This window comes from Phalacrocorax aristotelis, chromosome 8, assembly GCF_949628215.1.
Source record: "Phalacrocorax aristotelis chromosome 8, bGulAri2.1, whole genome shotgun sequence".
Classification (NCBI taxonomy): Eukaryota; Metazoa; Chordata; class Aves; order Suliformes; family Phalacrocoracidae; genus Phalacrocorax; species Phalacrocorax aristotelis.
Window position 1 is genome coordinate 4,648,906 of NC_134283.1, and position 16,858 is coordinate 4,665,763.

Sequence of the window (16,858 nt, forward strand, 5' to 3'; positions counted from 1 at the left end):
GTCATTATCACTTTAAAATTTTCTGTTTCTTTTTGCAAAGACCAGACTGTAAGACTGTCACGTATCTTCAGCTTTAAAATGATAAATTCCATTTCTTCTGTTTTCATTCTTTCTAAATCTGGAGGGCCCTCAGCCAGAGCTTCATCCTTTGTTTCCCACAAGAACCACTGACTAAGTCAGTGGGAATATTCAGGGTTCAAAGACAAAATATCATTTCTAGGTAAAAAAGAATGACTTAAGTAGGAGGATTCTGCATTAATGATTTTCTATCACTATTTGAATGTATGTTGGGTACATGAATTTCAATCTTATTCTCTTTAGTGATCTGCAATAATTTATTGCATATTTAAAAAGAAGCGCTTTTTTTAAGTTATATGCTTGTTTCAGAGCTTTGGCTGAATTAATTCTTAATATTATCAGGGTTAAAGCATCATCTTTCTTTGAATGGCAGGGGAAAACCTCAGGGTTATTCTCTTTAAATACAAAACACATCTCCGGCAATAACATTCACCAGTGGTTTCTGTGTCAGCTGTGTTACACTGAGTAACTTTTGTTTCCATATCTCTAATTGTGTACTGCAGTCGCTCGTGATGGAATTTTATTCCTTGTTACTTCTACTGTCTGCATTGCATTACTGGGAGATGACAGACAGATCCAGTCTTCGCTCATATTCTGGACAAACATGTGGTAAGTGACTTGGAGACTTGCCAGTGTAAAAACGACAAGAAGAGGTAGATTAATAAAGAGGAAGGCTAAGGGGAAGAACAGTAATGTGAACAGACACATATTTGTGCGTAATAATTGCATTTTTAGCATTGCTAATGCTAAATCTGATTTTTTTTCTTCTTTGTTTTTTTAGCAGCTGTAACAGAGTTAACACAACATCATTCTCAAATTTGTTTAGGGGTTTCTGCTAGCTCACTCACAAGGACTGTTTATTTTATTATTTTTTTTTATTTTTAGCTCTGCAACACATTCTCGATCAACTTGGACTGAAATTAACTGCCAGAAATAAAAAATCTAATTTAGATTCTTAATTACCTGCCTTCAGGTATGCTCATGGATCATCAGAGGCTAAGGAAAATCTGCAATGATTGTGTAATAATTTTGGACTGGCAGTACATTAACCAAATGTATTCAGCCACAGAGGTTTTGTGAAGCCGTTACCTTGGGGACAGCTCCTCAAGCTGCCACACGTGTCTGTAACCTCAAAGGCACTTGAATTGTTGCAGATCTATGGACAAGAACAGATATGTGCCTGCATTAGAGTCTCCCCTTGACTAAGCTCTTGTCATGATGCTTGAACGAGGAAGTGCTTTGTAGGTTTTGTTCTGTTAGTGCAGAGGAGAGGTTTTTTCATAACTAGTAGATCACCATATTCGATTATATCAACTGGCTAACTAGTCACACCCGTTCATAGGTCTGCTGATAGGTAGATAAAATTCTAAGCTGCTGTCCCTCAAGGGAAAGCTGTTTAATCAGCCTGTCGTTTGGGAGACAAATCCTGCTAATTTTGTCTGTGCTGATAGCCTCCTTATCTTTAATGGGACGCTTTCCGTTGATAATAATCTGGATTTATTTTTTGTTTCACCAAGAGAAAGATAGTAACAGCTATTCAGACCTTATTCCTTTTACTTAACTACAGCAGTACAGTACTTTACAGTTTCTCTTTCATTTTACTGGCAAAGTTCTGTTTTGATACATTTAATTTACATGGCAATTCTAGTAATTAATTTTCAGCAATCCAGCAAAACTGTTAAATCAAGAGGATCTTAAATCTCTTGCTGCAAGCAAGCTGGTAATGCCAGTCACCTGGCAACAAGAACAAATAATGTGAGAGAAAGCGCTGCACCAGTGGTAACGGCAGCTGAAGAAGGGTCCTTTCTACAGACTAGTGAATTCTTCTTTGTTTTTTCTAAGAACAGTCATATTTGGTGCATGATGTTGGATGAAGGGTTTATGTCTATTTTACATCAGATTTGGCAAAATATTTGAGATACTGATTTTTTTTGTTTGCTTTATCAAAACAAAGATTTTTAAAATTTTTTCTTTTTTCTTCTCTTTAGAGTGGGCTCATTAACCAGTGTATCTGCTTCTACACTGCTATGGTTTGTGTTGGGTCGAATGAGTATCTGAAAAGTAAAAGCCTGGGGTGCAGGTTTGCTTTGTTGAGATATTAAATGAAGCCTCAATGAGGTGGGTTACTCTAGTTCCTTTTATCTGGCATCCCCTGCAAGTGCTAAGTTATATGGGATAATCAGTGAAGAAGGTGTACCTGTTTCATAATTGCTGTATGGCACTTCATGAAACTGTAATAGGCTACACAGGATTTTTTGCACTGATTTAGTGAAGTACCTTTTAAAACAAGACAGCTGATTAAACCATGTCAGCCTAAGAGAGAGTGTGTAATGAGGGTCCAAGGTTTAGTATGTGCTATTAGATGGTGATTAAATATCATCCAGCCTTGTAGCCCAACCAGGAGTGAGGCGGCACTGAGAAAATAACGCTCACAGGGACGGATTTCCTTCCAAGATCTACAGAAAGTTGGGATCCAATGTGCCAAGTTAGCTACCCATCATGCTGAACAGCACTGTCTGCTTTTGCTCTGACTCAGCCGTAACATTACTATATGACGTCTGGCTGAATTGTTGCTGGGTGGGCGAGCTTAGTGGCATGGAAGAGGAGTGGAGTGAGGGTGCGTGTTGTGCAACGGCTATGTGCATACCTCTGATCTCTTTGTTCAGCTATTGTCTTTTTTAAAACCATAGGACTGGAATTAGTGTATGAGGAAGCTCTTTATGATAAGGCTTCCTGACCCTGCTGCAGTACAGTAATTGTACAGAATAATATTTTATTTGCAAATGCTTCCCAATTGAATCACTTGGCTAAGTTCAAATTAAGCCACTGTAAAGTGTGAACGAGGGTGACAGAATTTAACCATCGGAGAATAAAAAAATCTACCAGACTTTAAATTGTACTCCCTACCACTTTCTCACTTTTCTGCAGAAAAATGAGTTTCTTTTGTTGCCAAGAATAGCTCTGTCGGAGAAGCACGTAACATATGAGTCAGCCCGAGTTTGCCTTTGAACCAAAAGGTTCATTAAAGTCTACAAAGTGGTGCTGAGTTTCAAACAAAACCCAAGGAATGAAACAGGGCAGAACTCTTCAGTTTTGATGAGTTTTGCTTTGAATTTTGGTTGCATCTATAAGGCTTTGCGTATAGGAAACCAGCAAAGACAGAGGTTACCAGATGAAAATGAATCTGTTCTTTAATAAGCTCCTTTAGAGAAGTAATCTTAAAGAAATATTACTTAATTTCAAAGTTTGTCCAAAGGCCGTTGGAGTTGATTGGAGTTTTTTTCCATTGTCTTTAGCAGGCTGAAGTGTCTGTGTCACAGTTTAATCTGAAAATATGTTTCAGTGAAGCAAGCCATGTTTGCTAATACATGCCAAGTAGCTTTCTACCTTGTTAATATAATGAAACATTCGATTTGAACAATAGTTTAGTTTAATTGAGCAGTTATCTGATAATCTGTTCATGCTTAATGGGGTAAATGTGTGAGGCAGGTGCAAAAAAAAAACCTTCAGTAAATTAAACTAATACAACATTCAATGAACTAATGAGGTGCTGTGGGAGTTGCATTTCAATTAAAAATCTGTGAGGATATAAGCAACTTATGAAAGTTGTTTGCTAGTTTTGTCCGCTCTCAGTGGAAGGGAGAATCAGTCAAAGGCTCCTTAAACACATGACTGAGTTAGAAATGAAAGCTGAAAATATGTTTTAATGAAGATATAAGTTTCTCTTCCAACTGCATTTGGCAGTCCTACTTCTTAACAACCCGCCTGGCCTCACTTACATTCCACATAGAGCGACTTGGATTTTCTCATAACTATTTATGAAAGGGCCAACTGTAGAGAATGACCAACATACAACTCAATTCCTGCAGGCACGGTAGGGACTAGCTGTGTGTCCGAGAAAACCATTAGCTTTACAGACTTTAAGAATAAGTAACTCCTGATATGCTTGCGATAAGCTAAGGGGATTGATCTTCAATGGTTTTCCAGATGCGTTGAGAGTTATTCAGCAATCTGAAGCTCCAGAGGCTGTAGCTGAAGCGGCCAAGAACAGATTTGATTGTCAGCCTTGCAGAGGTCCAATGAGGATATAGATAATTTGTGAAAGAGCGTGTTACAAATGGGCTATTCGAAGGGAAGCAAAGCAGTAGGGAGAAGATGTACCAAGGGGAGTGCCATCAGCAGGACTTCTGTGAGCCTGAACTGAAGTTTCTGAGACTCTTTCCTGTTAATTTAATGAATATTAAACTAGATGCCACCTCTCTTTCATGATGGCCTAACAATGCTTTAAAGAATTGTAATCGTGCCTCTTGAATTGCGATTGCAATAACGTTAACTTGCCACCGATGTCTGTCTCCTTCTGCCTCTTTCACGGGAACTGCCAAGGTGAGGCGGGATTTCTCTTGGGCTTTCTGTTCTCCTTATTTTGTAAAATGGGGAAAAATTTGTCTGGTTTGTTAAAATTTGTGACGTGTTGTTGTATGTGCTAAAACAGCACAAAAAGCAAAGGAATCCTGATTCAGCCCAGAGATCTAACAAACAGTAAACAGAATTAACACAATTAGTGACAATAGATGCCCTTCACATATGGAAGGCCTTACTGAGAGGGATGGCCTAGTAGTATCTTAGAACTCAGATAACTGATTTTGATTGCTCCGGTGTTTTGCTAGGAAACAGATCCCCAAATAGTAGTAAAATGATATTCCTGTCTGGTCTCATCACCTTGGGATGCCTCCACTTATCAAACCTGTAAGTTTCGATTACAGTTTTGTCCCCAAAATAAAGTAGAATTGATATTTTATAGGGAAGCTAATGAGGGGCTTTCTGCAAAAAGGTTACAAATAGTCTTCTAAACCCTTAAAATGATAGGGTCATCATTATTTACTAGAGTAATACCAATCATGGGATTAATGAACTTGGAATTTGATGTTATTTTGTTAACCTGAATGCTTATACATGCCAACCGACATAGGATTAGTCTTGACAGGTGGGCCTGCAATTTATCATATCACTTTCTTTTTCCTGTTATAAAAATAATGCTTTATACTAGCAGGAAATTATTTGTCATACTTGATGTGTCAAAATATTTGGAAAGTTGCCCAGAACATGAGTTAACCGAACACCATACAACATTAGTTTTAATGTAAATTACATTAGTTGCTTTATAAATTGCACAGTGGTTGTACTTCCCATATCTCTACTGGTTTATCGCAAGGAGCACGTCGGCATGAAGATTTTGTTTTTATGGCGCAGTAGACTAGCCACACGGAGACATTCAAAGGGTGTGCTTTTGAAGAGGATTAGACTTTGGGTTGCAAATGGTTCCCATCCCATGCTCTGCATAGGCCTCTCTCCAAACCCACTGAAATAAAGGAAAAATTTCTGCTGACTTTAGTGGCTATTGATTCCATATAACTTTCTCAAAATAGCTCAAACCCCTACTTTTTGTGAAATCCATGGAAGAACTCCCAAAGTCTTCATTATGGCTATTGTTTTAGATTCTGTTTTTGAAGGTTTTTTCAGCTTGCATATAGATAAAAGCTCAAGAATGAATGAGAGGTTCATGCAGCCATCAGCATCTCTTGGCACGTGCTGTTCTGTTAAAGACTCAGTGTTGCATTACATTGTAGTCTTCTGTTGTTTTTACAAGTGCAGCTATTTCTCTCAGCAATTTTTTAATGTCAGAGGGGCATTTGCATTGTTATGCTTAGAACCAACATTTAGCCTTTCTTAATATGCTACATGACACAAAAAGAGTTTAAAACATCGATGAGTTTTGGCATTGTCATTGTGGCAAAGTATTTTAGAGGTACCTCAAGTAGTCTATGAAAATAGGTATTTGAGAGGAAGCATAATTCTCTTTGATGAAATGCTTATTTTAAAGCAAAGATGTTATCTGTATTGCAACCTTGTGTGCTTTGGAGTTTTGCATAATTTCTAGCAATTCTGAATTCTTCTCCATTACATATTCTGCTGGTTAATTTATGAAGTGTGAGGAATAAAGCTGGTTAAAAATAAATTTACTTTGGTGATACTTAATCTTTTTCCCCAATACGTGCTGTAATTAACATATTACTCTGCAACAAATGCTAAAAGTTTTTTCCTAATCACTTTGCCATACATTTCATTTGACATTTCAGTTATATTTCACTGGCTTGCCAGATGAGCATAAAGTGATAAAAAAATTCTATGATATCGGACATATTCATACTAAGAATCTGATTTTTGTATAAGATTAATTTGATTTTTGTGAAAAGACTCCGTATTTGGGAAGAATGTGAATTACATGAACAAAAATACCATTTGCTAAATGCCAAGAGTAGGGAATAGAATAAGAACTTGAAAATGATTTTGTAACGTTTTAGATACACTCTGAGGTATCTCAGTATAAGTTAAGTGAACAGCATTACAGAGGCCCATAAAGTTGCATCTTTATGGGGAATAAAAAGCTTACAAATCACAGAACCTGCTACACTCTGGAAATGAATACATAAATAAGCTGGCATCATACTGTGCTGTGGGTCGAATTCCTCTCTCAGCTCAACAGCCCTACCCAGTTTAACTTCAGGAATAGTTTGAAGAACTTTAATAAGATTGAGTGATTTGTTTTGTTACAATGACAGTAAGATTTGGGATTTTGGTTTTTCCTTTCAGTGTTGGGAATTAAATACGGCAGTACTGAGCTTAATCTGTAAGAGTTATAGAAGCAAGGTGATTACAAAAATGCCCCATTTAGTTTCATCAGTGTTGTGTTGTATCAGCTCTTCTCTCTAATGGCTGAGAGCATTTTGGTAGACAAATTATTATAGTTATTTTATTGTTTGTATTGGAGTAGCAACTTAATGCGCTAGTCATGGGCAGTGTCCCACAGTGATAAACAGCAACGTAGGATCATGAGATGGGCCCTGCCTCAATTATTTTATAAGGTACTATAAAAGAACAGTAGGAAACCTTATGATAGAGTACTGAGGTGGTACTTATGCCATAACATTCAACATGGTATACCTAGCTAAGCGAACTAATTAATCTATTTATTAATTTGGAATCAACTCCCCCAAAGCCTCTATAATAGATGTTCCAATTACTGCAGAAGGGAAAACAGTTTTTCCTGGGGTTACAGGAGGAGTGTTTCATTAAACAGGAGCAACTGAGGGCTAAGATGCCAAATTCCTAATTATTGCTCCTGCAGGAAAGAAAGTCTGAAACTCCAGGTTGGCAAAATTACTGTTCATCTGTGATCGAATCCTGGCAGCCAGCAAATACATTTTCATAAGTAAATGATCCATAAGTAAAGGTTGTGATCCTGGGCTGGAAGACCAGGGATATGTAAGGAAAAGAGCATAATTCCAGATCCTGTTAGGATGTTTGAACCTGAGAAGTGAAAATTACAGGACAAAAATGAATTTGTTCTGTTTGGGACCCCCTCTGTCATCCGTTCCTGAATTTCTCCTGCCTACTCAACTTCTCCTCATGTTGCATTTGTGTGCTTGAATTTTACTTCTAAAATGAATCCATTTGCATTTGTCTTTTTAGCAAATTTGAACAGTTTTGGAGTATTTCTTTATTTTACTAGCTCAGCGATAATCTTTTTTTCCAAAGTGCTTATTAGTTACCTGCCTAACTTTGCATCATTTTTACAGTTTTTTGCCCAGACAAGCCCTCTATGGCCCACTTACCATATGACTGCTTTCAGAGTTGGTTTATTCAGCTAATGTCCTCCCTCCTTACAGTCACTGAATGCTGGATGGGAAAACGCCCATGGCTTGTCCATGGCCCACCAGAAAAGTTCAGTGCTCCCCTGAAGCACTCTTCCCCAAGGAGCTCTCTTTGCGGACTCCTGGTGAAGATTAGCCTGGTGAAGGCAGCACCTGGATGCCAGACAGTGGCATGTCTGGGTGCACGTTAAGCAGTATCTGTGGCATAAACCCTTCAACAACAACTTCGATAATCCATGCCGCTGTGTAGGAATTATTGGTTAGAAACTTTACTAAATTTAAGATGTATGACATCTTCTGCTCTATCCATTAGGCAAGTTACCTTGCCAGAGATGGAAACCAGACAAGTTTGACATGACAGATTCTGTGAAAATGTCAGCCGTTTCTTGCCGCTTATTTATTCCCCAGGCGCTGACACATTAATTCTCTAATAATTTGTTCTAGCATTTTTCTGGGCATTGAAGTTGAAGTAGCTCATCTCCAGTTGTCTGGATCTTCCTTTTCACCTCTTTGTCAAGTTAGGTATGATATTTGCCATTCTTCTGGGGCCTCCCCTCTTCTTTGAAAGCAAGCCTACTTATGGGAACTGAGTTAATCATCCCATTTTTGGCTTAGAGCTACTGCTGTGGCATGACTGGCATTTGATTCAGCACTTCTCTGATATTAGCATTTGAGAGCATACAGAAGAAACTGCTTGCTCTCTTTTGCTAGTTAGTATTCAAGGAATGACTGGAGCAGAACAGACAGAGATGTCCAGGCTTAGCAGGATTATAATTAAAAGAGAACAAAGAAACTAAGAACAAAGGTGAAAAAATAAAAGAGAAGAGTGAGAAAGAAAAAAAGGCCTGAAGTGTCAAAGAGTAATAAGTGGATCTCCTGATTTAAATCGCTGATATGTTTTTAGGTCATTTTTAGCTTAAAGTCTTACTGCCTCTCCCCCTTTTATGTCTTAAACAGAAAAAGGAAGTTTTTTCTGCATGAAGTTGCTAAAAAATACTAACATTGGGATTTCCTTCCGCCAGCACATCAAGGTATGTTGCGTATGCCTGTATATGTGTGTATTTTATGACTAAATAGATAAATGTGTAGATATGCACACTCACTAAAAATGATGGTTGCTTATGACAGCGCTAAGCCTCCAACCTATGTAGAAATAGATTTTACTTGGGCTACTGGCTGTAGCTCATGGCAGTGACTGCACATGAGATCCCGGTGTTCCTGAACTGCAGTTTAGCTGCTGAAAGAAAAATTCATTACAGCTTAGCACCAGACAGCTGGTACAACCCTTCCCTGGCAGTATGTTGTTACAAATCTCCTCTAATATTCTGGTTGGAAGATGGCTGCTGATGTACTCAGCATCAGACCAGACACCAGAAAAAGCTAGAATTTTAAGACCTCATCTCTTATGTAATATAACACTCTGTGATAAGTGATTTGTCTCTCAAAATTAGAAGAAAATTATTCTGTAACTGGTGTATTTGTAACCCAAATACATTCTAGTGAATTCGCTACTGATATTCTGCTTTGTTCTTACACAAAGAACAATAAACTGCTGATTTGGATGGGGTTTGTTTTGATTTTTCTTTTTTGTTTAATGATCCATTTTCTAGACAAGGTGAAGTAAATAGCTGCTTTCTATTTTCCAGCTTGTTTCATGTAGGTGCAGTAGACAAGCTCACTTTTCTAAAACATATATATTTTTTTTAATAGTTGTTAAGAATTCTAAGACCTTTGCTTTTCTTTTTTTCCAGTTACAGTACACTATATTTACCAGTTTAAGGCTACTTGTTTATTATGGTTTAGAGGAAATATGTTGTATATCTTCAAAAATCCCTATTTAAAAAAAAAAAGGGGGGGGTAACCTTAAAAGGGTTTTGGAAGAGGAGAGTAATGTATACAAATTATCCACTTATTCTCACCTCTATGGTCTATGGATTTTTGTTTGGATACAGAGGGGGTAATTTAATTATGCCAAGTGTTTCTGTTCTTCTACTGAATGACATCACATATGGTTTTACTGTGATGTTTTACTCCACATATAGTTTTACTAAGCAGTGTAGAGGACCATCTAAGAGCACCCTTCCAGATTTCCTTTGGAAATACCCATCATACAACTTCTACCAAGAGATGCTCAAACAGCTTTGGAGAACTGCATTGCCTGAACTCTGCTTGTGCATTGCATCATGCTTCTGGCTTATTTGTAGAGACATTTTTATCATGCTAATAACATGCCCTTTTGTGGTTGGCAGGGATGAACCCCACTGAAAGATCAGGAGTGATTATGGTGAGTGTTTAGGAAAGGTGGATAATCTGGGATGAGCACAGGAAGGAAGGATGTCATGCCAAAAGTCTTTGTGTTTAGGAATGATTTATCTGGTGGGTGGAGTAGGGCAGAGTTGAATGCAGGTCACAAGTCACAGAAATGAAGCCTCAAACAGCAGCCTCTCATTGGGGATTTGTGCTAGAGGTTGCAAGAATCACGGAATCACAGAACGGTGGGGGTTGGAAGGGCCCTCTGGAGCTCACCCCATCCCACCCCTGCCTGAGCAGGCACCCCCAGAGCAGGGGCACAGGGCCGCGTCCAGGCGGGGGGTGAATGTCTCCAGGGAAGGGACCCCACAGCCTCTCTGGGCAGCCTGTGCCCCTGCTCTGGCACCCGCACAGGGAAGGGGTTTGTCCTCGTGTTCAGGTGGAACTTCCCGTGTTCCAGCTTGTGCCCGGTGCCCCTTGGCCTGGCGTTGGGCACCGCTGAAGGGCTGCTCCTTTCTAGGTAGAGCAGGGCTGTGAAGCAAAAAATGCAAAGGCAGAAGTGCGTCACCTGGCCAGACAAAAGGGAATGGGAGGGAAATGATAGCTTGTCAAAGCTGCCCTGGCCCTTTCCCGGTGGGGGGGAACCGCTGTCCTGGGCAGGGCGACATCTGTGGCCGGAGCAGCGTGTTTGCTTGGGTTCCCTCTGCTTCTTGGGGTCCCAGAAAGAGCAATTGTTTTTCTGTTCAACTTCCCTGAACCATCTGCATTTCTGCATATTCCTGTCACACATCCTTTATTACTGAACTGAAGAGCCCTGCCTTATTTAACCATTGTCAGTACAGAGGACGATCCATGCCTCTGTACTAGGTGCCCTTCTTTGTACATGTCTAATTCTGCTACATCCCTCTGATGAAAACCAAGGCAGGGAACCAGCCTGCAAATCAAAAAGGAGAAGATAAAGGATTGATGACAGAATGTCACACTGTGAGCACAGATATGAATTATGAGATTATAGCCATAAAGGCAGAAGTACCTGAAGCCATGAGGTCTCATTACTGAATAATGGGGTAGTGCCAAATATTTTCATGTAGCTGAAGCAACTCATGCCCTTGGGGGGAAGCGCTATAGTGTCTCCTGGGTGGAGACAGAAAATGGATAAAAATTCTAATGTGATCTGGTTCCCCAAAAAATTATGAAAGTTGCACATAACACAGAAACACGGTGAAAACTGGGTGTCATTGAAGGTGAGGAGAGGAGGAATATTATTATCTAACTCCTGGGTGGGAGAAAACAAAAATCCATTGTCCTATTGGATGTGTTCAACAGCTGCTAAATAATATACTAGACGATAAGAGATGAGTATATTATAGTATTGAATATGCTTTCAGATGCTGGTTATAGACTACGGAATTTATGAAAAGGCTGCCTTATTATCAACAGAAAGAAGCTATAATAAAAAAGACCACAGAACTGAGTGGATAAGCTTTTAAGGAAATTAGGTGCAAATTTATCAGCATATCTGCGTAATGAGTTTGGAATGAGGGGAGAATAAAATAAAGTAACTGAAATCTGTAACAGAGGGAGGATTTGCCAGCATCTAGACATGGTCTGCCCTTTTACATGGTTATGCTCTGCATAGTACCTGTGTCACTAGGCAACATTATCATGGGGCTTTGGGCAAGTTAATTCTCATCACCCTCTTAATTCTCATCTCAAAGACATCACAGAAAGCCTTCAGGCTGTTTGTGAGAACATTTTTACTTTATTAGGAACTCGAGCCAGGGGCTGCAGGATCCTCTGAAGTAGGGAATCTTGATATGAGGAATGAGGATGCTCCCTAGGGATTGCTAAAAGGCAACTCTGAAGGGGAATCAACAGTGGAAAAACCACCTACCCATCTATTGAACCATACCAAACTGAAGGATGCTGGAAAAGCCAACATGTCGCTGCAAAAGTCAGAGTTCTGAAGGCAGGGGAGGATGAAGTGAACAAAATAATTTTGTCCGTGATGGAGTGTTCATGTGTGGTCTTCAAAGGATATTTTTTAATACTGAGTAATATAAGCATAGTTCTATGTTATCCCTTTGATGCATCTGGAAAGCATAGACATGGAACGCAACAATTCGTCACATGTATATTTATATTGAAGTAGGCCACAGATTTGTAGGTTACTTAATGTAATAGAAGAAAGTGAAAATGTGGCAAGTGCAGAGTTTTATAACAGGGAATTACATCTACAAATAATATAGTTACTCGTAGAAAATAGGAAGTGTGTGGCATTTATAGGTGAAGACAGGTAAGTATCCAAAGTAATTTAAAAAAATACTGATGTGAGGATTGTAATATCCAATATATTTGTCTTGGAGAAAGCTCTTAAATGTGAAAAAACTGATGTCTTTGGGGCAAATTCATATCTAACATAAATTGCTGTGCCTCCAATGTTTCAGAAGAATTATGACATTATTTCAGCCAAAGAATCTCTCTAAAATTGTACTGAAAGTAGCATTTGAAAAGAAAAATAAGAATCCTGGCATTCAAACACACCCAAATCAAAGAACTGCTATGATCAAATATTTACAAGTTTAAACTTGCTGCCAAAGTATAGCTCATTAACACAGTGATTAAAAAACTATTTCATAGACACTGTTGTAGGATCTGAAATTGATCTGATTTCCTAATTTTGCACAAATTTTATCTTTTATCACTTAAGCACTTTTATAAATTTGAACTAAAAATGAAAAAAAACACCTTAATTACCCATTTTTTCCAGAAAAAATGAAATTATAATAAATGTTATCAGTGACTGAAAAATATACATATACTCGCGCAGAAGCCCCAGTGCCACTGTACTGTATTCTGCAATGTCAAAAGTTTGGAAAAAGTTTCTGGCAGCGTTGCAAAACTGTCAAAGATGTTGCCATTCTAACAAAACATTCCGTATTCAAGGAAAAGCCGTTTATCATAGAAAACACATGGTATAACATAGTCACAATCTCTAATTAATACAGGAGATTTTCATTGTGCATTGAATCCCAAATTTGGAATTATCAGAGAGAAAGGTAATTAAGGATAAAGCTCTTGGAGATAAGTAACATTTCGGCCATCTTCTGGGTGACATATAAAAGCATCTAAACTCCACTGCGAGCAATTAATCTTCTATAACTCACACAATATGCAGATTAAGAACAGATCTAGTACTGAGCTATGCAACACACGCTGAAGTTTTGAACCTGTACATACAGTCGGCACCACGTTCCAAGTTTTGCCTTAGTGGGTCTTCTGTAAAAGGTAGAGGCAAGAAAAATAATATATACTGTTAAATTGTTTATTAGCACAAGAACTTCACACAGTGGAAGAAATGATTGTTTATTGAAACAAGACCTTCAAGGGACTCTTTAATTATAAAACAGCTTGATATTTTAAAGAAAATGACACAGACAACAGAAAGAACAATTTACTGTGGGTAGCAGGTTGAGTACAGCTTGGGGCCTATTAATCAGTCATGCATAACGAGTATCCTATAAAGAAATTGGAATAAACATACAGAAAATACTGCTTCTGCAAGAGGATTCAAAGAAACATTGCTAGGTTTTAAAATGTACTTAACAGTTGCACCATATTACATTAAGAAGAGCAAAAGCAGTATTCATCTCACAAAAATAGATTAATAAAATGAAGACATCAGTTGTCCGGCTCTGGAACCCTCTGACAGCAAAATAATTGCAAGTTCTGAAGAAATTGGAGCGTGTTAACTACATACTGTCAACAGCTGCAGGCATTGGTACTGAGACACCGAGCAAGGCTTTGAAGCAGATGGGTATTTTGCTGGGCATCCCCAGTTTCAAAGCCAATGAGACAGGAACAGAGAATTTTGTTGTGAAGTTTTCTAGAAAGTAAACACAGCCCATAGCTGTTATCTTTTAAAAACCACACATCTGTAAATATGCATAAATGCTTAATAATGGAAAGAGGATGTTTTCCCATCAAAATTGGGCACAGTGATGTAATAAAAAGAAACATGGAGGGGGGGGCAGGGTTTTCCATGCATGAGCTATTGTTGTGGATTGTCTAAATCACTGTTAGTGCAGGGCCTAATAAGGTTATTCGGTGGGCTGTGATCAACTCTGGGGTCAGCCCTGCAGAAGCATGAGGTAACCTTTTGCTGGATTTGGGAGACACCAGAGGAGTTTTCCTTTACCCTGGAACACTGTTCTGAAAAATGAGAGACTTTTAAGGAGCATTATCTGCCTAATAATCTTGCCCAAACACAAGACATTGGCCTACTCTTTGACAAAAGGGTGGTAAAATTTAGTGGTTTTTTTCCTTGTTGGTTTGTTTTTTTTTTTTAATGGCAAAGGCAAACAGAACAGCGAGGAGGTGTGATGACAAGCATATTATTGGACAGATGAGATTAGATGAGGTGACTGGCATGAGCCCTTTCAGGATACTCAAGCAATTAAAGAGCCACAAATATTTCAGATGCTTTTCAGTCTAGTTTTACAGCATTGACGTTGGTTTGTTTCATCCCTTAAACTGTAGCTTAGCTATGATGATTTTGGTCCCTGGTACATAATTGTGTCTAGTTTGGCTGTGGTAACACTTAGGTTTTCCCACCCTTCTATCTTCCCAGTTGCTGAGCAGCCAGGCAGCCATTATTTACAGCAGCAGAACTGGGGTCTGGGTCACTTGTGGTTCCCAGTTAGGTAGACAATATTCCAATTAGTATCGTTAGGGGGACAGCGTTTGGTTGCCAACATTAACATAAGAAGTTAGATGGTACGCTGAAGTCTCTCTACAAAGTATACAGACAAGGCTAGAGAGATTTCCCATGTTGCAGCAGGTGGTAAGGGAGGCAGAGAGCAATGATCTAACATTTGGCAGTGGAAGGATGTATTTCTTCAGGAAATATTTTTGCTATAGCCATCGATAAACTGGGCAGCTAGTCTAACATAGTCAACTGGAAGAAATTGGCCACTCTAAAGGGCAGTTTGTCCTATCCTAAAATAAATTGAAGGAAGTGACTCACACTGCAAAGGAAGGCTAGATAATTAGCTTAGAATCAATTCTTGGTTTTTAGTTGTCTGAAGGTAAGCTGGGCTGTATGCCTCTCATTTTTCTGAAAGGGAACAGAGGCATAGAAAAGTTTCTAATAACAGCGCTCTGTTGATTATCCATATTCACTGGAAAGCAGTGCTAACACGTTGAGCAAGTTGTGAGATTCTGTGGCTTAAGTGCTTAAGCGCTGGCAGGTAAATGCTGAAAATACAATTTCTGCCTGCAATTACACATCCTTCAATAAATCAAAACAGACTGATACATGTATCAACATGTGTAAAATGTGTAACTGTAGGGGATGACAGCCTACATAGCAAATATTGTGGCCAAATGTAAGAATAATTAAATAGTCTTCCTGGTCCCCCCAGACATGATGGTTGGTCTCTTTTCAGGACCTTATGGAAATTTGGAGATAGAGACCGGACTGCTTGCTGTGGTGCTTACCCTCTGTCAGGCTAAACTTTTAGCCACTCTTGTTTGCAGCATCCCCAAATTAGATGCATTTTGTCTCATTAATCACTGCTAGGAAATACCACGTTTTATTCACCCTGAACCCAGAGTCTGATCCCAATCATTAACTGCCATCTGCTACTTTGTGATAAAGTTATCCTCAGGCTTCCCCTACCCAAGTCAGGTAAGAATGTCAAAATGGCATTAATAAACTTGGAAGGAGCATTTTGTCATTAGCATGCCTAGTATGTAAAGTACTGTACATAAAATTAGGTGGGTTAGGCTGTTTGCAATCTGCAGTTCGGTGGTGTTAGTCAGAGACTGTAGTGGCAGACGACCCTGACTTTTAGTCTTTTGCAGACCTGTTGCAGAGGCCAAATCCATGCACAGGCCTGCCAGGGAGGGTGACGCCAGGCCTTGTAGTCTGAGATTTAGACAGACAAAATGAACATGAGGCTGGTAGCACCATGGTGTGTATCCTTGTAGCCTATTATACACGGTGTTATCATTGGTAGTGACAGATCATATGCCACATTGCTTTGTTTTAGCCCAAGGAATTTTCTTGACTCCTCTTGCTCGCCTTAGCTGCAGAGCAGTTGGGTAGCTAAAGTCTACTAGCAAAAATAAAAGGTTATGTGATTATTGCTTAATGATGGGTCTTGTTCACTAACTTTCATTCTTGCAGTTATCTGGACTTGTTTCATTGAGTTTTGTGATCTAATGCCTACCTATAGCATAACCGGTAATGTTGAGTGATACATATGTGGCAAAAGCCTAGCAAAGTAAGCAAAAAATTGTAGCATAACATGAAATTGCTGACCATCAGGAGAGAAAAACGTTGACAGGGAGCAAAATCAAATTTAGGACAAGCCAACCCTAAAGCAGCACCACCAACACTGATCTGGCAGAAGCGTGGGGTGCTAACACCACACCTCAACCCTAAATTCTTTCCTGAGACATGCACGGCTAGCAGCTCCAGGAAACCACGGGTGGTGACCCCTGAGGGGGGAGAAACCTCAAGTAACAGGGACAGATATTAGATAGCATACTCTCTCTATATTATAATTTTAATTGTATCATTAATTCTTCCTCCTTTCTTCTTTAATAGAACAACTTGTATTGTTGTACATGTGACATTTGAACTAGGCTAGTAATGTCTTTTGCTTGATTTTAATTGAAGTAGCAATAAATACATGCGTTTTTGGATCCTTTTATGAGGTGGTTTGCCTTTTTGCTAATAGCGCGTTTTTGAATATAACAACTAGAAAGGACTTCCTGAGTCCTCCTTTAAAGTCTCCTGCTACTGCAAACAT

General features: G+C 39.0%; 1 long non-coding RNA gene across 1 annotated transcript in view; it reads left to right on the forward strand.

The window, feature by feature from the left end:
- LOC142060914 (uncharacterized) overlaps positions 1-16,858 on the forward strand; it is a 103,394-nt gene that overhangs the window by 60,942 nt on the left and 25,594 nt on the right. Inside the window, exons 4-6 of the long non-coding RNA XR_012661980.1 lie at positions 582-687; positions 8,748-8,821; positions 10,040-10,074. This is a non-coding gene — a long non-coding RNA (uncharacterized LOC142060914). The remainder of the gene's footprint in view (positions 1-581; positions 688-8,747; positions 8,822-10,039; positions 10,075-16,858) is intronic.